Below are 24,892 nucleotides of genomic sequence, written 5' to 3'. Positions count from 1 at the left end.
TTTCCATAGATTGGATACTTCAGAAGTTACAGCTTATCTGAGATTTAACTTTCCCACGCAAAAGTTTGATTTACCTGCTTCCTCTATCACATTCCAACCATTTTAGTTTTTACCTGCTCCCCCCTTTGTCAAATAAGGAATAGAATTTAGTGCTGAAATGGCACCGACTTAGTTAGCTTCTTCTTGGGCATCCTTCCACTGCCCATAGGACTGGCCTAAACTGGTCTCCTCCACTGCTGTCCAACCCGGGAGTGGGAGACTGAGGCAGCAGGCCGCCAGGTTACATCAACATTTTTCTTATGTGAAAATTAACCTAATCTTTGTGTGTGTGTTTTTTTTTTGCAATTTATGGCTGACAAAGGTTTAAACTGGGAAATTACCAGGCAAACTGATTCTTAATTCCCTAGCCTAGTAGATAGGTTTAATCTGCCACACCTAGTCTTGCCTTAAAAGCTCTTGCAAAGAGGAGGCCCTTTTCTAATTGTTTCTATAATCAGATTTCTATGACTTTTTCATCCTGCTTAGTTTAATTTGGTCCTTAAGAATATTTATTTACATATATAACTGCATATTCAATTAACAATTTGAATAGAGCTCTTTTAAGAATTTTCATTTGTTAATTTGATATTATTATCCTGATGTATGAAGACATACACTGAGCAAATGGGCAGACACAAAGAGTTAAGACACAGAAACAAAACTCATTGATATTATTTATAATTTGCATTATTTTATATACTGTTTAGCTTAATTTGGGGTCCAGAAATACATATTACTTATATAACTGCATATTTAACCTCAACAATTTGAGCAAATAGGCAGACATGAATAGTTTGACACAACAACATGACTTTAGTTACTTTAAACTTCTCATTCTTACAAAACAAGTGTGACTGCAAAACATTTCAAAGACTTTTGAAACTCTTCTTAATTTGCACTATGACCATGCAGTTTACCACAAGAATTTTCCTTCTTACTTAATGGATTGTAATAACCAAAATGTTCTCAATGCCTTAGCACCATTTTGTTTTAGAACTTTATATTTTACTTTGAAATTAGCAGAATTTTGGATAAGCAACAAGATTAATTTTATATATATTTACTGAGGCTATTTGAAGCCTCAGGGAGACAGACTGCTTTCTCTCATGAATTGCCACTCTTAGGAACACTGACCGTCAAGGCAGGAGACTTCTCCCCCTCCACCCCCCTTTTTGATTTTGGAGATAATAAAACTCCAGTGGCCATTTAACCTTATTCCATCAGGCAGCCATTTATTTAGTTTACACTTGAATTCATGAGAGAAAGGGTTACTAATACCAGGAGAGGAGACAGTGATGTCCCAGCTCGTCTCAATTATGAAATAACCATAGGCAAAGGCAAAGGGTGAGGTTAGGCTTGAAGTAACCATAAACAAAGGAAAGGTTAGTGTAGAATTTACACTTAAATAATAGTTTCAGGCTAAATTCACCCAGCTATAATCTCAGTTATTGTCTTTCCACTGTTTTATAATATAAATGCATTTATAAATTATTTTAACTCTTAGTTACAGTTTTTATTAATTTTTTAAAAACCTATTAATTTTATAACACCTTTAAATACCTTTCATTCAACTTATAACATATTAAATGAACTTAACCATTACTTTAATTTTTCCTTTAAAGTAAAAGAATAAATCTCTTGCAGTTGTTTGAAATAAAAGGCTACTTTTCAGGATTTGATTTCTAGAACATAAAATGTTCTTTTAAAAGAGGTAAGACTCTTCTTCAAACACTGAGGAAATGATGAGGTTAAAGCACAAGAAGCCATTGATAAAAGATTTTCTTTGTATATTGATCTTACTCAATTTTAATCATAAAAATTTTCCTTTCACAAACCTTCTACACTTTCAGTATTCATTCAGGTTCTGTCCCACACTCTACTCTTACCCATAATCAATCATTTTATCTTAGGACAAAATCATCTTCTGTTTCCTTAACAATAAAAACACACTCCATATATCCCACATACTAAGTTACCAGGCAAACTTCTTACAACATATAATTGCCATTAATACTAAACAAGTTTGTTAAAATAATGAACTTTTCTTCACTTTAAATACTTAGTAGCATGTAATACCAGAAAGTTTTTTTGGAAGCAAGTTGGCAGGGGAGATTGGCTGCCGAAAAAGTTTGTTATAAAATTGCCTTTTATTATTATTATTATCAATTCAGTTTTGTTAAATAATGACTTTCTGCAATTAGCCACTTAAATACCTTAAACAATGCTTTGTAAAACTTTTATAATTATTTATACCCTTAAGACAAATTTTACCTTCACAGAACACATTCTCTTACTTAAGGTTACTACAATACCTTCTAAGAACCTGAGCAGAATGCAAACGTATTTTGGCTTTGACACCCTAAGGAGGGAACTTTACTGCATTTATTCTGATTCTGCTTTTCACCTCCTTCACTTCCCCCCCCTTCCAGGCAGTCAGGTGCACAACAAACAGGAATGCAGCTTATGAATAGAATGGTGGACTCACTGGAAAGGGGCAAGCCGCTCCCCCCTTTCCAGCTTTCAGCCAAAATGGGCAGACAGAACCTACTCAAATTTGGCAACTCTCCCAGGGACCCAGCCACCCTGACTGGGACATCCCCAACAAACTTGGGTGCATGGCGCGGACACAGATGGCCTCCAAGCCCCGGCAAAGGGCCAGACCAGAGACAAGACAGCAGAGCATGCACAAACATCTAGACTCCGCAAACATCCAGACTCCTCAGCTTTTGCCCCAGAATCATTTCACCCCCTTGCCAATGACAAGGGAGGGCTCCAGCTCAGCTGTAATTCCACTCTACATAAGGACACAACTCCAACACTAGCCTTGAGCTGACACAGACAGAAGCACAAAGGTCACTAATCTGACCCACAAGTTTATATATTTATTTTCACCATGGCTGCCCCCACAGCCATCACAAACCTCAGAACACTTAACATTTGGTATAAAACTAATTCATTCACAAATTAGCACCATAACAAAAGATTTCAGCTAGACTTTTCCACTGTTTAAACTTTACACCCAGACCAAGCTCCACCAGAAAAGCCGATCCATTTTCCTGTAACCAAGTTTTGTTTTCCTTAATCTAGACCAATTTCCAGGACATTAGGACTTGAACCTATAAATAGCCCTTCCTATTAAAATCGAGACTCCACTCCTTTAGTGGATATAAGACCAGTACCAGATTCTAACATGCAGTTAGACAAACCCAAAACACCAGGGCTTTTCCCCGGTTTCCTCCTTTTCCCAAGCCTAGAGAGAACGGCTTCCCCCCAGCCTTCTGGGGCTACTAGGGTTCTCTCGGGAGGTGATCAGCCTCCCCTTCCTAGCAATTAAAGCTAGGGCCTTCCAGACTGTGCTCACCCGGGGAGTCTTACCTTCTTCCATGTTCGGAGTTCTTTTTCGTTCCCAGAATCTTTCTCTTCAGACCTTCCATTGCCCCTCGATTTTGTCGGGAAGATTCTGGTGGAGCCCACATCTTTTCTGGATTAAATTTAATCCAGGGGCGCCCAGATTTGGGGTTCACCCGAGTCCTCCCGGCTTCCTCGGGGATTTGGAAGGGGCAGCAAAATGCTACCGTCTCTGGCCTTCATTTATTGTCCCACCAGAGTCGCCAAAAATGTTGTGGAATTTAAGAGAAGTTCAATTATTTGAGTATAGAGAGGCCAGGACTCAGCAATGATTTTGAGAAGGAAAAATGGTTTATTGACGGCCGGCCAGACTCGGGAGCTTTCAGTTTGAATCCCGAGCCCTGAACAAGATTTTCAAACGTCTTTTATACAGAGAGGAAAGGCCAAATGGTCCCTTTGTTTCAGTTCTCAATAGGCTTCAATTAGCATATATCTTCCACATCTTAGGTAAGCTTTTAGCATGGACTCCAGACATTCTAGATAAGCCTTTAGCACATTTGGTTTTTGCATTTCCCCTAAATACTTAAAGTTTATAGCCCCCGCATTGTTAAACATTTCCTGGGACTGGAGCCGCTGCCAGTCCCCAAGGGCAGGACTGCAGCCCCCCACCGTTCCACACCCACAAGTCAAACAACTTAGTTATCTCTGAAGAGACAAAGAGCCCTCCACCCATAGCCCACATCACTACCACTGTCAACATATACAGAGATGCAAAGACAGGTCTACTGTTTCACTTAAGGAGAAGATAAGGGATATGTTCACATACACCAATCTATGTACCAGTGTGGTTTTCTTCCATTTTCCTGCTTCTGTCCCTTGTGATACTGTAATTACTGACTACAGTAATGGTTATTTTAGCTTAGTTCTAGCTTAGTTCCACCCCTTTAAATGGTATATTACGGTTGTTTATACTTATTACTGTACTGATTATTTTAGCTTAGTTCCACTCCTTGTGTATACTTGTTATTGGAATGGCTATTTTACATGAGCTCCACTGCTTTACATTTTGTAAATTGCATTTGCTTCTACTTGTTGTTGTAATGATAACAACTCTACCTCCCCTTCTTTGAATCCATAAACTGACAGACCATTTGATCTCCTGCTTTGCCCTTAGCAATAATCTCTTTCTCCCTTTGAAACCCTGCTATTCAGAAATTGGTCATTTGAGCTCATCAGGCAGAGAAACCCAGCCTTCTTTAGTAACAATAACATCTTTCACAGAATTTACTTCAATATATGTTATAAACTGTGGCCGTTTGATACTATTTATGAATTCCAAAAAGAGATATTGATGATGTTCATAAACTGGTCTGTTTTTCTGGGTGTGATACCTCTGTTTGATTTAAACTGAAAGGCTTTATGTTTACTTGACTAAGTCGAGATTAGGGCTTTGATTCAAGCACATCATTAGGGCCTGCAGGGTTGAGTCCCCACACTTTTCATGGGCCAATAAAACAGACTCTTCTACGGAAGCAGATATTCAAGAAAAGAGAGAGAGTTCCATAGACACAACAGAGTCCCCGGAAGAGAGATGAGCCATTTGCCTGACAGTTTACAGCCGACCTTGGGAAGAAACCAGAGCAGCTGAGCCCAGAAAGAAACTAGACCTGGGAAAAGAGATGAGCCCTATGCCAGCCACAGCTGAGTTTGGAAGAAGCTGAACCCATGGAGCCATAAGACGGAAAAGGAAGGCTAAATCATCCCAGACATTGCCTGCCATCTTGCTTCAACACGTGGCAACAGAGTTTGGTAAGGAGTAACCTTGAGTTGGACTCCTTAGGGCCTTGTAACTGTAAATTTTTACCCAAATAAATACCAATTATAAAAGCCAACAGATATCTGGTACTTTGCATCGGTACCCTTTTGGCTGACTAATACATAAACCATCCAATATATTATTATTATTATTGCCTTACATATTCAGTTGTCTTATAAATAAATTATGAAACAGAAATATCGTTTGTATTTAATCATGCATTTCTCACCTTTTCATTCTTTATTCCTATGGTAGATTTGAGCTTGTACTTCTTATCACTTCCCTGTCTGATGAACTTCCTTTAACATTTCTTGTAGGGCAGTTCTGCTGGCAATAAATAATTTTTCTCACCTCTTATTTTAATCTTAAAAAGTGTTTATTTTGCCTTTATTTTTGAAGTTTCTTTCAATGGATTTGCATTTCTAGGATGACATTTTATTTTCTTTCAGTGCTTAAAATATGGTTTAAATTGTCATCTCATTTGTACTGGTTCTGATGAGAAGTCCTCAGTATTCTTTATCATGACTCCTTTTTATCTCATGGGTCTTCCCTCTTAGCTGCATTTAAGAATTTTTAATTTAGATTTCTCTGCTGAGATTCCCCATCTGTTCACTTACTTCTATCTTTTCAATTAAAATTCTTCAGGACATTTACATCATCCCTTATATTCTATTAAGAGCACCCTGTGTAGTTCTGTTTCTATTGCTTATTCATTCTCCCAATTATGTGTCTCAGTTTCCTGCTTTTTTGCACATCTAAAATTGTTTTTATTTTATGCTTGGCATCTTACATGATATGTTATTGAGAGTCTAGATTTTGTTGTCTTCTGAAAAATTATGCTGATTTTTGTTTTGAGAAAGCAGTTAATTTTCTGGCAGAGATAAGTCTGATCCAGTTGATACTTGGGTTTGGGCTTTGTTAGGTTGATTTCAGATTATATATTCTTATGGGGCTAGATTAGCCCTAATTTGCAGTCATCACATAGTTGGGTTCTCAACTGAAACACCTGGGATACTCAGTGAGAGCCTTTCACTTTGGCTAATGAAAACTCCAGGCCTTGAAGCATTATACAGTGTGTGGAATCTCCACTAAACTCACTGCCCCTCAGTACTTAATTGTTTCCTGTCTGGCCTTGTGGAGTTTTACCCTGTGCATACATAAAATAATATTCAGACAAAGATTCAAGAAGTATATGCAGGTTTCTTGGTGTCCTCAGGACAACTCTTTCCTCTTTGAGCCATCTCAGTTTCACCCTACAATCCATCCAGAAAAATTGCTGCTCTCTGTTTGGATTCCTCCTCCCTTCACTGCACTTTTGAAAGTAGCCCAATACAGAAAGTTGTGGTTAATGTGGAGTTCACTTCATGTGTTTTTCTTTTCTCAAGGATCACAAATCTGAACTGTTTGTTTTAAAATCATTGAAAGTTGTTGCATCATGTATTTTGTCTACTTTTATAGTTGTTTATTGCAGGAGAAAAATCTGAAATCCATTATTTGTTTTGGTCAGAACCAAAAATCAAACACTTTCCTTTACAGAAAGCATTTATTGTATACCTGCTATCTGCCTGTACTATACTAGATATTTAAAAAATATATAATAAGGTAGTCAGTTTTTACTACTTGCTATTCACCAGAAAAGGTATATGTGTTATTTTGTGGGTAGGTAGGTAGAGTAAACTTTTATTCACCTCACTGCATTTGTTCAGGCTGATTATTTCTGGTACACTCTTCGATAGTGCAGGAATTTATGTTACCCATGCTCCATCTATTTTCTGAGCACTGGTCTATATAAATAAGCTACAAAATAGTAAAATACAGACATGAATATGGGTTTTATGAGTCTGTAGATTCAGAAATACTTATTTTCTTTTTTTTTTTATTGACTTTGTAATAATATTACATTAAAAAAATATATATATGTGAGGTCCCATTCAACCCCACCCCCCCACCCCCCCACTCCCCCCCCAACAACACTCGTTCCCATCATCATGACACATCCATTGGATTTGGTAAGTACATCTTTGGGCACCTCTGCACCTCATAGACAATGGTCCACATCTTGGCCCATACTCTCCTCCATTCCATCCAGTGGGCCCTGTGAGGATTTACAATGTCCGGTGATTACCTCTGAGGCACCATCCAGGGCAGCTCCATGTCCCAAAGACGCCTCCACCTCTCATCTCTTCCTGCCTTTCCCCATACCCATCGTCTACCATGTCCACTTTTCCCAATCCAATGCCACCTCTTCTATGTGGACATTGGATTGGTTGTGTCCATTGCACCTCTATGTCATATACTTATTTTCAATAATTAATTCTATAATCTTAAAAACAGCTTTCACTGTAAACCAATAACTGATGGGCAGGAGACAGACATAATAGAGAAAGTATGGATTAAAAGAGATTTTGAATAGGTATTATAGAAGATACACATTTTAAGTGGGTTATTGAAGTAAACTCTTGGCCGGATTGAAAGGTTAGATTTTGGATGGGAGTGGTTTTCTCTAAAACTCCAGAAATATTTCAACTCACAATTTAAAGCAAAGATCCAAGTTCACACACACACACAAAGATGAAAACTCCCTCTACTCTACTCAGTGAAAGAAATCAACAGAACTATGTATAATGCCATCATTTTGAGATTTTAGTCAGACTATAATAATAAGTGAACATTCAATAATATCTGACCTTATTCTTTATTTACTAGAAATTCACAACATTTCTTTGAAAGAATTCACCCATGAGCCAATAACCCTGCCATACATGACCTTATAAAATGCTGTATTCATTGCCATAATATCCCACGCTACTTTGCCTTTGACAAAGAAACTCCTTTAGAGAAAAAGATTTGTCACAGTAGATCTGTGTCAATGAAATTCATATTTCTACAAATGTCCCATCACCAGTAAGCAGCTGGCCTGATAGATTAATGGAATGATTTCCTGAAGGCTCAGTTATAGCTAAGAGACAATATTGTTTGGAAATGTGGTGCTGGCCTGACAATTTAAACCATCAGCCAATACATGGTGCCATATTTTTGAAAGCCAGAAAACACAACTCCAGGAATGAGAGGGAGAGCTGAGAGGGTCCTTTCTCTTTATTTTACTTAATATCCTATTTACAGAATTTTGTTTCCCTTCCTTGCAAACTTGTATTTGGTGGCTTTACAGGTTCTGGTTTTCCAAGGACACTTCTTCCAAGAAATAAAACTGTTTCCATTAACTTGGAATCTGAAACTGTACCCCGGCCGTTTTTAGCTCCCAACGCTGTTGACCTAACTGGCAACAAAGAGGACTCGTGTTCTGGCTGAGTGATGAATTGTGATTAACAAGGGAAAATTGGGCAAGAAGGACTGATCTGAAATCCAGGAGATTCACCATGGAGCCTATTAGCATTCACATGTTCCATAAAAACATCGATGAAAAACTGTAGCCACCAAATAAAGACAGGCTCACTAGGAAATCTGGTCATTTGTAATAAGGATTTGGGTTATCTCATGAGATAAAAATTCCTGTCCTCAGAAGTTAGGCAAAATGTCATTTGCATGTAAATTGGATGATGATAAAGAGAAAATATGACCATTAATTTTAGCCTAATGGTCCAAAGTAAGAACAGTAGCATCTAATTAACATCCTTTATGCTAATTAAATATTTCTTTACTCCCTCTTACTTTGCTATTTTGATTGAAGAGTAAAGATGGTGGGTAACATTAGAATTTAGGTGCTACTTGGGAGTATAACTATGTTGCTAATATCCTGCTGCAGTCATAATAGAACTGTTGTCTCTCCTGTGCTCAGAATGCAATTTTCTTATGCACAAGGCAAGAATGGATGTTGAGTGGACTTTGGTAACTTCTTGTTGTTTCACGGTTTCCTGTGGTGAATTGCTTTTTGTTTCTCAACATCTCTCTCTCTCTCTCTTTCATTTATTATTATACTAGCTACAACTCTTGAAAGAGCGTCTTCATTAAGTTCTACACTTGAAATTCTGAGGGGAATCTTGATTCCTTCCAGGATTCTTCCTGGTTACAAAGCCAATGATTTGCTGTATATAAGAAACATATCAGATAGAAATTTACTTAAAAAGTTTGAAAATGAAGCTTTGGGCAAAAACAGGGCAGGCAAGTGGAAATCAAAAAACAACAAAACAAAAAACAAGGATCACAATATTAATATCAAATAAGTTTTATTCATGTTAAAGCTATTAAATGATACAGAGATATAGCCTTCATAAAGGGGACACATACATAAAGATCTGTTATAAATACCTATGAAATATCATGTTTACCAAATTCAAAAAATAAAAACTTGAGAAAATAAAAACATATTGGCTTAAGGAAATTTATAATTTTCTTATCTCATGAAAGATCAAGTAAGAAAAATATAAGTCAGATTAGAGAGGAAATAACTAAAGAAGAAGAACAATGTACGTATTATTCAAATGTTCATGGAATAATAGCTAAATGGGTTAAGAATTAAGCTGCAAAGGGAGACCTAAGTATGTTCCAAAAAGTAATAGCAATGCAGAACTTAGTCTATGGTAACAATGTAATAGAGCTAGAAATTAGTGATAACAACTGCAAACAGAAAACCCAAATGTGGTTTGAGTCTTTTGTAGACCCCAGAAAAATTATGTTCTTAAATTGGACCTATTGTGAGCCTTTGTTTAGAGTACATCAGTTAAGGGTCTTTGAATAGATTGCAGGACCTAGGATGAATCTTAATCCTCTTACTGGAATCCTTGATAAATGGGGAAATAAAGACCTCAGACACAGGTAAAAATTCATAGTGACAGAGAGAAGGCTCCAAAAGTTGAAATCAACAAACCAGAAAGAGAGAAAAGCCACAGATGAAGTGTCCCAAAGCAGATCTAGCCACAGGGCTGGGAGGAGAGGAGAGTCATAGGCTAATACCACCGTTATGCCCTGCCATGTATCTGATTGTCTACAGCTGAACTTGGGGAGAAAAAAGTTTGGAAGGGAAGACAAAGACCCAGAGAACTGCCAATGTGCCTTCCCACATGGCAGGACTTCAGGATCACCAGCAGTGGACCTTCAGGGAGAGAGCTTCATCTGATGCCTTGATTTGGACACTTCAATGGCCTCAATTTGTTAGCTTTAACCTAACAAATTCTCGTTATAAAAGTCAACCCATTTCTGGTATATTTCTCCTAGCAGTTTTTAACAAATGAAAACACTGTACCATCTGGAAATTGCCACTGTCTTTGTTGTAGAATTTGAGAGAGGTTCAATTATTTGAGTATAGAGAAGCCAGGACTCAGGAATGATTTTGAGAAGGAAAAATGGTTTATTGATGGTCGGCTGGACTGGGGAGCTTTCTGTTTCAATCCCGAACAAGCCCTGAACAAGATTTTCAAATTTCTTTTATACAGAGAGGAAAGGCCAAATGGTCCCTTTGTTTCAGTTCTCAATAGGCTTGAATTAGCATATATATCTTCCACATCTTAGGTAAGCTTTTAGCATGGACTCCAGACATTCTACATAAGCTTTTAGCATATTTGGTTTGCATTTCTCCTAAATACTTAAAGTTTATAGACCTTGCACTGTTAAACTGTTTCCTGGGACTGGAGTCGTTGCCATTGTCACTAAGGGCAGGACTGCAGCCTCTTACCTTCCACACCCACAAGGCAAACAGCTTAGGTTATCTCTGAAGAGACAAAGAGCCTCCCACCCATAGCCCACATCATCTTAAACATCTCATTAGCCAAAGAATAAATCAAAATGGAAACTGTGGAATAACTAGGAAATAATAATAAAGTTCCATATAACAGAACTTACTGAATATGGCTTTAGCAGCAGAGATGATTAGTTAAATATTTAATTTAATATAAAAACAAATTAATTAATGAACTAGGTATTCAAGTAACTAATCAACAGAGAACAATAAAATGAACCTAAGCAAAGGAGAAATGAAGTATTAATAAACACGGAAATAGAAATGAATTGGAAAATAGATAATGGTATAACTATTGAATAAATCCAAGGACTTTTTAAAGATAGTAAAATAAATATATAAACTAATCAAGCTCATTAAAAATAAAGGAGAGACACACAGTGTCCAGCATCTGTCCCAGCAGCACCACCCAGGACAACTCCAAATCCTGAAAATGCCCCCACATCATATCTCTTCTTCCCTCTCCCTACCATCAGCAACTATCATGGCCACTTTCTCCACATCAATATTACAATTTCTTCCCTTACTAATTACAATAGTTCCCCAGAAGAACACCAGTAAGTCCACTCTAATCCATACTCTATTCCTCCATCCTGTGGACCCTGGGATGGTTATGTCCAGTCCCCCTCTACATCAAGAGGGGGCTTAGATTCCAAATGGATGATGGATGCAATTTTCCTGCTTGCAGTTGTACACTCTTGGCTCCCTGGTGTGGTGGTTGACCTTCTTCACCTCCCTGTTAGCTGGCCAGGGTAAGTACAATAAACCAGAGTGTAGGAGTTGCAAGTCTTTTAAGGCTCAGGGCCTGGCTGTGACATGGACTGTCCAGAGATTCAGGTCTTCTGGGGAAGAGTGTAGACTACAACGTAGACCACTGTCCATGTGGTGCAGCAGTGCTCCAAAATATATTCACCAGGTGCACTGAATGTGCCACGATGATGAAAGAGGTTGTTGATGTGGGAGGAGTAGGGTTAGGGGTGGGCTGGGGAGGTTTATGGGAACCTCATATTTTTTTAATGTAACTTTTAAAAGAAAATAAAGAAGGAAAAAATAAAGGAGAGAATTCTAAAGTAAACAAACAATGGTAAAGGAGAAAAGGGGAAATATCCACATGTGATGGTTAGGCTAATGTGTCAACTCAGCCAGGAATTGGTGCCCAGTTGTTTGGTCAAAGTAAGAACTGGGCTAATTGTAATACAAGGGCATATCATGGACATTAATCATCAGTGAGTTCATTGCATAGGTAGCTGGTTATATCTACAATCAACTAAAGAGACTGCCGCCCACAATGAGTGAAGTCTAGTCCAATCAGTTCGAAGGGGAAATGATTTCAGCATTGAGAGAGAGAGAAAGAACGCTCATCTCTACTTCAGACAGCCAGTGTCTCCTGGGAACTCACCAAGAACCTTCATCAGAGCCCTTAGTTTGCAGTCTGCCCTAGAGAATTTGGACTTGTGCCTCCCTATGGTTGTGTGAGAGTATTTTATAAAATCTCATGCTATTTACAGATATCTCCATTTGGTTCTGTTTCCCTGGAGAACCTCAACTAATATAGCACAGATGCATAAAGTTCTACCTATATTTCTATATATATTTCTCTTTTTTCACGTATATGGATATTGGACTGCTTTGGTTTTGAACAAATCAGCCAGATAAACAGATGGATAAATAGATATAAGTAGATAGGTGATAGAAAGAATTAAAAGACAAAACCCATAGTTGAAATCAAAATTATTTCTGTGTGCTGATGTTGCCTGCAATTGTTATTTTCTAAATATTTTTTACAATTATTCTATATCTTGTTGAAAAAACATCATGCATTTAAATTAAAATAATCAAAATATCTAAATACATACAAAAAGTTAACAATGTGTAATTTAAAACACCATGCAATATAAAACTTAGAAAAAAAGTAAACTATGGTACAATATAACTTTGCCAGGTCAGCAAATGTATATGCTAGTGTTAATAGCTGCTAATGAAGTCAGAATTTCATAATTAAATCTTAAATGTGAGTGTTGCACCTTCAGTAAGTGGATGATTGCCATCAGTGATGATGAGATTGAGCGCTGGTTTGTGTGATAATTGATCATCTATTGTTCAGTTTGGTTGTTTCCCTTGCAATATGGGATTCTTGAATGCCCATTTCACCATAAACCATTCAGTTAATGATTTTAACAACAATTCCTTGAATTGATTATTTCATTTAGGTTTTCAAAATGATTTTTCCCCTTAACTCTGTCTCCATATTTCTTGGTGATAACATTATCTATAAAGTAAAGCATTCCCTCAACAAGTGGGGCTGTTTTGTTGCTCAGAAACATAGTTCTTACTGGAGGAGCAAGATAAATGCTTAAATTTTACATTTAGTTACTAATTTTCAGGACACAGGGTTGTTTCAATAACTGCCTCAAATGGTGACAAATGAGTCACTTCTGACTTTTTTTTCCTTTTTGAGAAATCATTAAGGACTCATGGATTTTTATTGATCCAATATGTTCCATATCACTACAATCATTTTTCTTTTTGATGCTAAAATTGGCCAGTGGGAGGTCCTTCAAGCTGTGACTCTATGGTTTTTCTTTAATCCCATTTCTCCACTAAATAAAACAGTAGCATTTTATTTCAGTGTTTCTTTTTTTAAAACTTTTCATTGAAATGTAATATACATTCAAAAAATTATATCCATAATATGTGTACAGCTAAATAAATTATTACAGAGTGAACACACTCATGAAATTATCAACGTAGGACAAGAAATAGAATATTAACAGAATGCTCCTCATGCTCCCAGCCAGTCACCAGTCTCACCCTTCTCCCAAAATATGGTCACTATCCTGACTTCCAATGATAGAATAATTTAGCTTTTTAAAGTTTGTATAAATAGACTCATACAGAATGTCTTTATATTTGCCCTTCTTACTCAAATTTATGTTTGTGATTCATTTATGCTATTGTTTATATTTTGTCACATTTATTTTGATAGATGTATAGTAGTCCACACAATGCAAATATTATAATTTATTCTTTCCCACCTTGCTAGATATTTCTTTCAGTTTGGGGCTTTTAAAAATAATCCTTTCATGAACATTCTTATATGTTTCCATTGATGCATATGTGCATATTTCCTAGAAATGAAATTGCTGGGCCATAAAGTAAGCATGTATTCAAAAATAGTAGATAGCATGACACTCTTTTCCAAAATTGTACTGCTTGCATCCCAAAAGCTTTGTGAGAGACTTTCAATTGCAACCAAAATACTTGAACTATTTTTTTTTTCAGCTGTTCTGGGGAATGTGTAGTAGGTTTCTCATGGTGGATTAATTTTAATTTACTTGGAGAACATGAAGCTGAGCATGTCTTAAAATTTTATTGGATAGCTTCTTTTGTAAATTGCTCTTCAAACCTCTGGCCCATTTTGCTATTGGGTTGCCCTTCTTTTTATTGTTTACCTTTTTATATAGTCTGTATATAAACCATTTATCAGTTATAATCAGTTGCAGATAAACTTTTCTTAGTCTTTTGGTTTGCCTTTGAACACTTACTGGCTCCTTCTTAGGTACTACAATACTTAATTTTAATGTAGTTCAAATTATTAATTTTTAAAAAATTTCCTGTTTTAAAATCTTTGCTGACCATAGCCCTAAGATATTCATCTATATTAACTTCTAAAATTGTCACTCCTTAACCTTTTCCATTTAGGTCTACAGTTGTGACTTTTGTGTGTGATGTGAGGTAAGGGTCTAGATTTAGTTTTTCTTATGGATACCCATGTATCACTAATGACCATATATCAGAAAACTTTTGTCATAAATCAGGTGATTCTTTTTCTTGGTCTATTCTATTGTAGTAGCCCATATACCCTTGCAATAATACTTTCCTTTCTTCATTACTATGATTTTTATAATAGGTCTTGATATCTGGTAGTGTTAGAGAACCCCAGTGTTTTTCATCCTTTCCAAGATATTAGCTATCCCAGGCTTTTTCATTTTAATGTAAATTATAGAATCAACATGTCAATTTTTGAAAATAAATAAGCCTGCTGGAAGTATGATTGATATGGCATAGATTAAGTAGATCAATTTAGGAGAATGGACACCTTTATGATTTTGAATCTTTAATCTATGAACATATTATATTTCTCCATTTGTTAGGTCTTATTCACTTGCACTTAATAATGCTAAGAAGTTTAGTAGAGTTTTTGCATATATTCAACTGGATTTTTTATTATGTATTTGGTGTTGTTGATGCTATTCTAAGAGGTGTCATTTTTGCATTATAATCTTCTATAAATTTGTTGTATTAATATTTAGAAATACAATGTGTGCATGTTTGCCTATTGACTTTATGTCAGAAACCATGCTAAATTGTGTTTTTAATTCTAATAATTAAGTAGAAAATTATTTTGGGTATTTCACATACACAATTATAAAGTTTAAAATAAGAGCTGTTGTTTACCCTTTCTAATTATTACTCATTTACTCCTTACTTTTTTTGCACTGGCTAGGAATGGAATGGAAATGATAAGAGTGAGTATCCTCATCTTATTTGTATCTGAGATGGAAAATTTGGGGGGTAACTTTGGAGGGGATATAATTTCACAATAACAGGAAAGTTGCAAGAAAAGTACAAGAAACCACCATTCATTCTTACTGAGATTTTCAGATTCATCAATTATTTACATTTTCCCCAACTTGTTAATTATTCCTTCTGAATCATTTTGAGTGAATCTTCAGAATTTGCCCCTTTACCTTTAAAAATTTCAGTTTGAGTTCCTAAAAACAGAGTATCTCTGTGTAATCATAGTACAATTATCAAAATCAAAAGTTTATGGATAGATTTTTTAGTGTTAAAATGTCCTTGCATTTCTGGAATTAAAAAAACATCTACCAGGGTATATTCAACAATTTTTATATAACTGGATTAGCTTGCAAATATTCGTTTAGGATTTTTGCATCAATTTATAATGAGATTTTATTGTGCCTTTTATTCTTGTGTTGCTCTATCAGATTTTCTATCAAGATAATTCTGGCTTCATCCATAAAATGTGACAGGAAGAGTTTTGATTGTAAATGTTCAACTAGAATTGTTATTATTCCTTTCTTAAGTCTTTAGAAGAATTAACACATGAATTCTGGCATGAAGTATGCCAGGTTTGAATATATTAAATATAAAAATTTTGTGAATATATATCTGATCGTTCAGATTTTCTATTTTTCCTGTTTTAATAAATAGTACTTTCATAGAATTTGTCTATCCTAAAATTTAAAAATTATTGTCGTAAATTTGCTCATACTATCTTCTTAACTTTAAGAAAATCATATTGATGTCTAATTTACATTCATTAAATTTACCCTTGTTAAATACACAATTTGATCAGTAGTGATAAATTTATATAGTCATGTAACCACTACTGCTATCAAGATTTAGAATATTTTCATTATCCCAAAAAGTTCCCTCTTGTTCCTTTGTACTAAAGCCCCTACCACTACTTAAAGGCTGTGGCAGTCACTCATCTGATTTCTGTTTTTAGACTTTTCCAGAAAACCATATAAATTGACTCAAAGGGTATTTAGCATTTTGTGTCTTTTATGAGATTAATCTATGTTCTTGCATGGATTTTATGTTTCTTCGTTTTAAATTTCTGATAGTAATCTATTATATGTATGTACCACAATTTATTTTTCTACTAACCAATTAATGGGCATTTGGGTTGTTTCCAGTTTTAGGGTACTGTGAATAATGATATTATAAACATTTATATATACATATTGATATGGACTTTTACAATTATTTTTGGAAGTGAATTCGTGGAAGGATAATTTCTAAGTTGAAGTGTAGGTTTAACTTTAAAAAAAAAAAACTGCCTAAATGTTTTCCAGAATATTTGTTTCACTGGCAAGGTGTGATGTTCTTGTGCCTACATCTCCTCACCAGCCCTCAGTATTTTCTGTTTGTGGTGGATTGAATTGTGTATTCCAATTTGGCCTGTTCTTTTCTTGATCAGCATTCCTGTGGGTATAAGCCCATTGTGGATAGGTCTTTGAAGATGTTTCTTTAGGTAAGATGTGACCCAACCTAAAGAGGTTTGGCTCTGATCCAGGTTACTGTACTCCTTTTAAGCAGAAGAAATTTAGATACAGTGAAAAAAATCCACAGGGAGGAGATGGTAGGGGGAAGTGAACGGAACCTGGAAGAAAAAGAAGAGGACATCTCATGTGACAGGAAGCAGTAGCTGAGAGGATCGCTAGCAGTCAGCCCCAGAATGCCACGGTCTTTAGAGAGAAAGCATTGCTTTGCTAACACTTCAATTTTAGCCTTCTAGCCTCAAAACCATGAGCCACTAAATTCATGTTTAAACCCAACCATTGTTTGGTATTTATCATAGCAGCCTGGCAATCTGTGACAGTTTTATTTAATTTGTAAATTTTAGCCAATTTAGTATATGTGTAATGGTATCTAATGATGGATGAATTTGCCTAATGAACAATGATTCTAATCATCTTTCATGTGCTTATTGACCATTTGTATCTCTTTTTGGTAGTATTTGTTCAAATCTTTTCCCACTTGTTAATTGATTATTTTCTTATGTTTGATTTGAATAGCTCATAATATATATTTTGAATACAAATCCTTTATTAGATATATGTCCCCCCACACACAATTGTTTTGACCTTCTGTCTGCTCTCTGTTCGTTTGTGTGCTCTGTGTCTCCTTGTCTTCTCTTAGGATGCATATGGAAATGAATCTGGGAGCTCCCATGTGGGATGGAGGCACCTAATTGCTTGAGCCACATGTGCTCCCTGCTTGTTGTATCTCCTCGTTGCATCAGCTTGCTGCACCAGCTCCTTGCATCAGTTTGCTATCTTGCTCATCTTCTTTAGGAGGCATGGGGAACTGAACCAGGAACCTCCCACGTGGTTGGTGGGAACCCAACTGCTTGAGCCATGTCTGTTCCCAGATATATGTTTTGATTCAAAGAAAAACACTGGACAGTACTTAAAATGGCAGGACAGATTTCATTCTAACTTCTGGACCCAGGGAGAAGAGAAGCCGGGAGAACCAAGTCTAAACTCTGATGAGCACAAAGATAGCTAATTTTTTTTTAAAAGGGCACAAGAGGGAAGGGAAATGGGAAACTATGAAATTACTGCAATGGTCTGGGGGTGGTATAGAAGGAAAAAGGGGAACTAGAAAATTATTGAGAATGGTCTGGGAAAATCAGGGAGTCTGGCAAAAGGCTTACAGAAGGGTGTCAGGCAGTTGTGCATTCTTTTTGAAAATAGCATATTCGTTAGTTCAGACAGTATCGCATCATATTAGGTAAGAGCACAGAATGGGCTAAAAGGGGTCCACCAAAGGACACAGCTTAGCATAGGGAACCCTAACGTTTGGAAAAGTATCTGGTACTAGTTTGGAGAAGTAGTGGGGCTAATCAGACTCTCTTGCATGGATTCACATTTGCAAATATATTCTCCCAATCTGTGGCTTGTTTGCATCATTTCCTTAATAATTACTTTTGAAGAGCAGAAGTTTTTAACTTTGAAGAAGTACAACTTATCACTCTTTTCATTTATAGTTCACGTGTTGTGTTCTAAGAAGTCTTTGCTTAACCCAAAACAACAGATATTTTTTCCTGTGTTTTTACTCATATTACAATTTTAATGTCTGTTATGTTTTGTTCTCCCCATTGTCATTCTTAATAATATTGACTTTTCTCTATTTCTTTCTGAACAATCTTGCAAAAACATTATGAAGTGCTTATTTTTAAAATAATAAAAAATATTTTATTATTGCTTTCAAATAACCAAATTTTGACTTTGTTGATATATTATTGTATGTTTTTCACTTAATTAATTTCTTTTTTTTTTAAAGATTTATTTATTTTATTTCTCTCTCCTTCCCCCCACTCCCACCCCAGTTGTCTGTTCTCTGTGTCTATTTGCTGCGTGTTCTTCTTTGTCCATTTCTGTTGTCAGCAGCATGGGAATCTGTGTTTCTTTTTGTTGCATCATCTTGTTGTGGCAGCTCTCCGTGTGTGCGGCACCATTCCTGGGCAGGCTGAACTTTCTTTCGCACTGGGCGGCTTTCCTTATGGGGCGCACTCCTTGCGCATGGGGCTCCCCTACACGGGGAAATCCCTGCACAGCAACACCCCTGCGTGGCAGGGCACTCCTTGTGCACATCAGCACTATGCATGCGCCAGCTCCACATGGGTCAAAGAGGCCTGGGGTTTGAAACATGGACCTCCCGTGTGGTAGACAGATGCCCTAACCAATGGGCCAAGTCTGTTTCCCTAATTAATTTCTGTCTTCATTAATTCCCAATTTCATTTCCTTCCTTGTACTTTATGTTATTTAATTAGCTATCTCTTTTGAGTTCTAATGTTGGAGCTTACATCATTACTTTTTAACTTTCTTCTTTGCCAGTATACACAATTTAGGCAGTGATTTTTCCTCTACTCTGGGTTGAAAATGAATCCTGCAGGTTTTGAAATGCAGTATTTTCACTATCAATTTAAAATATTTTAAAAATTCCCATTCTAATTTCTTTATTGACCCATGAGTTCTTTAGAGACAATTCCTAATTTACAAAATATATGCTTTAAAAAGTCTTTTTTTGTAATTGATTACTATCTTTATGCTATTGCAATCAAGGACATACTCTGCTTCATTTCAGTCTTTTGAAATGTGTTGAGTCTTATATAATGGTCCAGCATATGGTCAGTTTTACTAAATGTCCTATGCTAATTTGAAAAGAATGTAGATTGTGCAGCTATTAGATATATGTTTTTATATAAATGTTTATCAGGTCAAGTTAATTAATTGTGTTGATATGGTCACTTATGTAACTACTGTTTTATTTTTCTTTTTTTTCCATTAATAGAGGTGTCTTTATACCTTGCAATATGATTATGGATTTTTCCATTTTTATTCTAGTTTTTTTTTCAATTATTGCTTGTATCAGTCTGCCAAAGGGATGCTGATGCAAAGTACCAGAGATCTGTTGGCTTCTATAAAGGTTATTTATTTGGGGTAAATGTTTACAGGTACAAGGCTGTAAAAAGTCCAACTCAAGATTGCTTTCTCACCAAAGTCAGTTGCCACCTTTTCAAGCAAGATGGTTGCTGATCTCTGGGGTGTTGATGCAAAGTACCAGAATTCTGCTGGCTTTTATAAAGGGTATTTATTTGGAATAGAAGCTTAGAGTTACCAGGCCCTAAAGAGTCTAACTCAAGGTACTGTAAGAGATACTTTCTCACCCAGAGTCTGTTGCCGCATGTTCATGCAAGTGGCAGGTGATCTCTGCAAGGGTTCAGCCTTCCTCCTTCTTAAGGTTCTGTGATGCCAGCTTCTTCCTATCTCAGCTATAGGCTGGTATAAGGCTGGTCACTCTCCTCAAGGCTTGTTTCTTTGCAGGCTCAGCTGTTCTGTTCCTTCCACAAGGTCAGCTATAGACTATCAGGCTCATCTCTCTTCCCAGGGCTGTGTCTATGGAGCACTCTCTCTTCCTGCATATGTACCTGTGTTCTCCTTCTCCTTGTATTTACTTCCGTATGAGCATCTGTTTTATCATCACCAAGTGGGCTGGGACTTGACGCTGAGTTGCACCCTTAATGACGTGGTTGGATCAGAGGCCTAATCTTAGCATAATTTAATCAGACGTCTCAGCTGAATCTATACAATAAAAGGGTTATCACACCAGAGGAACAGACCAGTTTACAAACATAATCTGTATTTCTTCTTGGAATTCACAAATAATATCAAACTGCTACACTGATGTTCAGAGCAGCAATATTTAGAGTTGCCAAAGGATGGAAGCATCCCAAGTGTCCATCAACAGAAGAATGGGTAAGTAAAATGTGCTTTACACATACAACAGAATATTATTCAGCCATAAAAAGGAATGAAGTTCAGAGACATATGACTACACAAATGAACCTTGAAGACATTAGTTGAGTGAAATAAAGCAGGCACAAAAGAACAAATATCAGATGATCTCACTGATCTGGCAAGGGCCCTAGCTAGGAGGGCACCCACTGCCCCGGCCCACGGCCTCTCTGCTGTGGCAGGGCACTGACTGCCGGCGGTGGCGCACTTCTGGGTGCGGGGTGCTCTTGCTGGGGATTTCCTGGGACCAAGGGCAGGGAAGCTGGGGGTCCAGGGTGGGGAAGGGGAAAGGGACTTGGGGAGGAGGGGGGAGAGGAGGTAGGTGGGTTGGCGGGAGCCAAACCCAGAGAGGGAGAAAAGGGCCCTATATGCTTTCTAATTGTCTTGTTTTATAATCATGTTCTGTTTTATTATTTTTACTGAAAAACATACAAGAGAATCTAAATGAAATACTCTGCATTTGATAATAATAATAATAGCTGCAAATCATCTAACTTGTAAGATTTCAAATAGTAACATATCTAATGGTATATTCTACATTATCATCTGAGTTTAGAAAGAGTTGATCAAAATTAATGAGTTCTAAGGTCATTGTGCTGTTCAGGAAGAAGGTTACAAGATAATCTCTGAATTTTAAAAAATACGTGTATTAAAATTTCTAAGTTAATTGTGAAAAAAGGACATAGGTAAAACTTCTACAGTAGAGGTGCTAAAAATGAATGAGAAAACAAAGGTACTTGCAGAAGAGAACTCTATGAATTCAAAGAAGGAATCAGAAAAGGAAAAAGTAATCTTAAACATGACAAATCTAGAGATATAAGATGGTGGTATCAAATTCAGGTATATTTATAATCCCAAAAGTACTGAAGGAACTAAAGTTGTCCATTAATTATCAATATCTTTGTGTGGTAAATCTATCCTCTATGCAAGTTCTGCACTTTTTGTAATTGATGGATTTGTCTCCTCATTGTGGACTTTATTTTCTTGTTTCTTCACATGATCGATAATTTTTTACTGATGCCAGACATTGAGACTTCCACCTTGCTGGATATTTTTGTGTGCATGCACATGTGTGTGTAGTTTACTTTGGGATGCAGTTAAATGACTTGGAAACAGGTTGATTCTTTCAGGTCTTGTTTTTAAGATTTGATAGGCAGGACCAGAGTCATATTTAAACTGGAGCTTATTAGTCGTCATTGCTGAGGCAAGACACATTTCATACTCTACCAAATGCCCAGAGAATTTTTAAGTTTTCCAGCCTGACTGGTAGGAAAAAGCACAATGTCCAAGTCTGTGTAAGTGTTTGACACTGTTCCTGCTGATCCTTTTAGGTAGTTATTTCCCTGCTTCAGGAAGTTGCTTCACATGGATGGAATAATCACTTCTGTAATGAATTCTCATAAGGGACATTCTACAGATTCCAGGAGTGCTCTTTTGCAAAACTCTCCTATCTATCTGGTGAAGTCTTGCTTCCTTGATCTTTCTGAGCTTTCAGATATGTCTACTCAGTTCAGGCAGTCTGCTTTATTCCATCTGGGCTCCTTTTCCTTGTGCAACCTCCTGGTAACTCTCCCTAGGTAGTAAACTAGGGACATTATCCCTTTTCTTTCCTGTCTCCAGAATCACTGGCCTTCACTACCAGATGTTCAGTTGTTGAAAACCATCCTTTGATAAATTTGGTGACTGTTACTTCATCTTGGCTAGGAGTGGAATTGCACTATATATATATATATATATATATATATATATATGTATGTATATAGCAACTGAAATACTTTAATCTGCATATTTTTAGTTTTCTTAATTTTGTAAGCATGATAACACTTTCATATCTTAATTTCATGGACAGTATTGGCAGTTGTTGGCAATTTCAAGGTATATAATTCATCTATTAGTGGAGCAAAATATAGTTTCTTTAATGGATTGGCCAGGGGAGGAGTGGGGATGCAAAGTTATGTGCCCTTAGATTGTGCTTGCTTGATTGTTTTTTGTTCTCTTTTGTCTTGTTTGAACCTAAATTTCTCCCTCTTGCTTCTGTTTACTCCATGACATGTTGCCAAATGCTGACCATCCCTTTCTTTTTTGCCCTCTTCCTTCTTAGAAGTAATGTGTTTCTGGTATTGCTACTTCAAGTTCTGAACTGTTTAAGACCCTTTCTATTATATCAATGTTTTTACTTATACTGCTATTTGGTCTCTTGTTTGCTGAAGGTGTGCATTTTGCATTTTATTTGTTCTTTTTTATTGATATGTACAGTTTTTAGGAGGGTGTATGAACCAGTTTTGATTCTTGTGGCTTCTGGTCTTCTCCACCTCTCCCTGAAGTTCCTGTCTTATATAGACTAAAGATATAGATATAGATGTAAAAGTAGTGATAGATATAGTTAGCAAGATGTGACCATTACGGTTTGTATAAGTTTATCAATGTGTGCATTAGTATTACACACATTGTATTAGTCAAGGTCCCCAAATAATATATCTACATATTAAATGATTTATTATAGGAATTGGATCACATGGACATGGGATTGGCAAATCTGAATTCCATAGGACAATCCACAAGCTTTGAACCCATGGTGTTGAATTCCCTAGAAGAAGCCACGAGTTCAGAACTCTAATGAAGGTAAAGCTGAATTTCCCATCAGAAGCTGGCTGGCTTTAGTAGAGATAGAAAATTCTTCTTTTTGAATGCCAAAATCCTTAATTCTTCCTTTAAAGTCTACAATTGATTGGGTGAGAAGATTCCTCACAACACTCCTTTGTTGATTATAGGTGTAATCAGTCATAGATGCAGTCAACTGACTAATGATTTAAATCCATGAATTAGTCTCACAATAGCAATAAGACCAGAGCTTGCTTGACCAAACAGCTGGACTTCACAACCTAGTCAAGTTGACACATGAAATTAACCATCACGGGCTGTTTTAGTTTGCCAAAGGTGTGTCAATGCAAAGTACCAGAAATCAGATGACTTATAAAGGGGATTTACTTGGGATAAAAGCTTACAATTCTAATGCCTTTAAAAGTCCAAAACAAGGCACCATCAGAGATGCTTTCTCACCAAAGTCAGCTACTCTTCATCCTGGCATGTTGCCACATGGTGAAGCAAGATGGCCGCCAATCTCTGCTGAGATCTCAGCCTTCCTCTCTGGCTCACCATCTCCTTGAGCTGCTCTGTGGGCCCAGTGCTTTGGGGCTTCATGCTTAAGTGATCCTGTAGTCTTCTCTCTTACATAGCAAGCTCTAACTTGGTGGATTCTTTTTCCTGTGTTTCTTAGTGAGTCTCTGTCTCTCTGTGTTTCCATTTATATTAGATCCAGCAAGGGGGTGGGCACTCAACTTAAGTCAGGCCCCACTAAAATAGTCCAATTGAAAGCCCTAAAGCTTTCTTATTAAGTAATCTAATCAAAGGTTCCTCAATTGGATTTAATGCAATCAAAAAGTATCACACCCAGAGGAATAGATTAGCTGATAAGCATAATATTTCTCTTTTTGGGCTTTATAAAATAATTTCAAACTGCCACACAGGCTTTCTCACTTTTTCAATGGCAATCCACATTAAAAAATTATATTGAAATCCTGTATACTCTCACATATTCATACAGATTATGTATTAGACAAAAGGGATGCTAATGCAAAATACCAGAACTTTGTTGACTGTTAAAAAGGGTATTTATTTGGGATAGAAGCCTATGGTCACAAGGCCCTAAGGAGTCCAACTCAAGGTATCATAGAGGTGCTTTCTTATCCAAAATCTGTTGCAACGTGTTGATGCAAGAAGGCTGCCAAGATCTGTGAGGATTCAGCCTTCTTTCCTCTTAAGGCTTTGTGGGCCCAGCTACTTCTGATCTCAGCTGTAGGCTAGCATAAGGCTTGTCTCTCTCCCTGGGGTGCATTTCTTTAGAGTTTTCTTACCTGTTCAGGGCTCTGGTCTCTTCAGCTGCAAGCTATCAGGTGAATAGCTTGGCTCTCTCCCCCGATCTCCAGTGTCCAAAACTAAACTCTCTGTGTTCTCCTTCTCCATGCATTTACTTCTGTGTGATCGTCTGCTTTATCCCCACCAAGGGGATGGGGACTGAACTCTACATACCCTAATGATGTGGTCAGA

The sequence above is a fragment of the Dasypus novemcinctus genome, chromosome 3 (genome assembly GCF_030445035.2).
Source record: "Dasypus novemcinctus isolate mDasNov1 chromosome 3, mDasNov1.1.hap2, whole genome shotgun sequence".
NCBI classification, from domain to species: Eukaryota; Metazoa; Chordata; class Mammalia; order Cingulata; family Dasypodidae; genus Dasypus; species Dasypus novemcinctus.
This window is presented reverse-complemented; position numbering follows the sequence as displayed.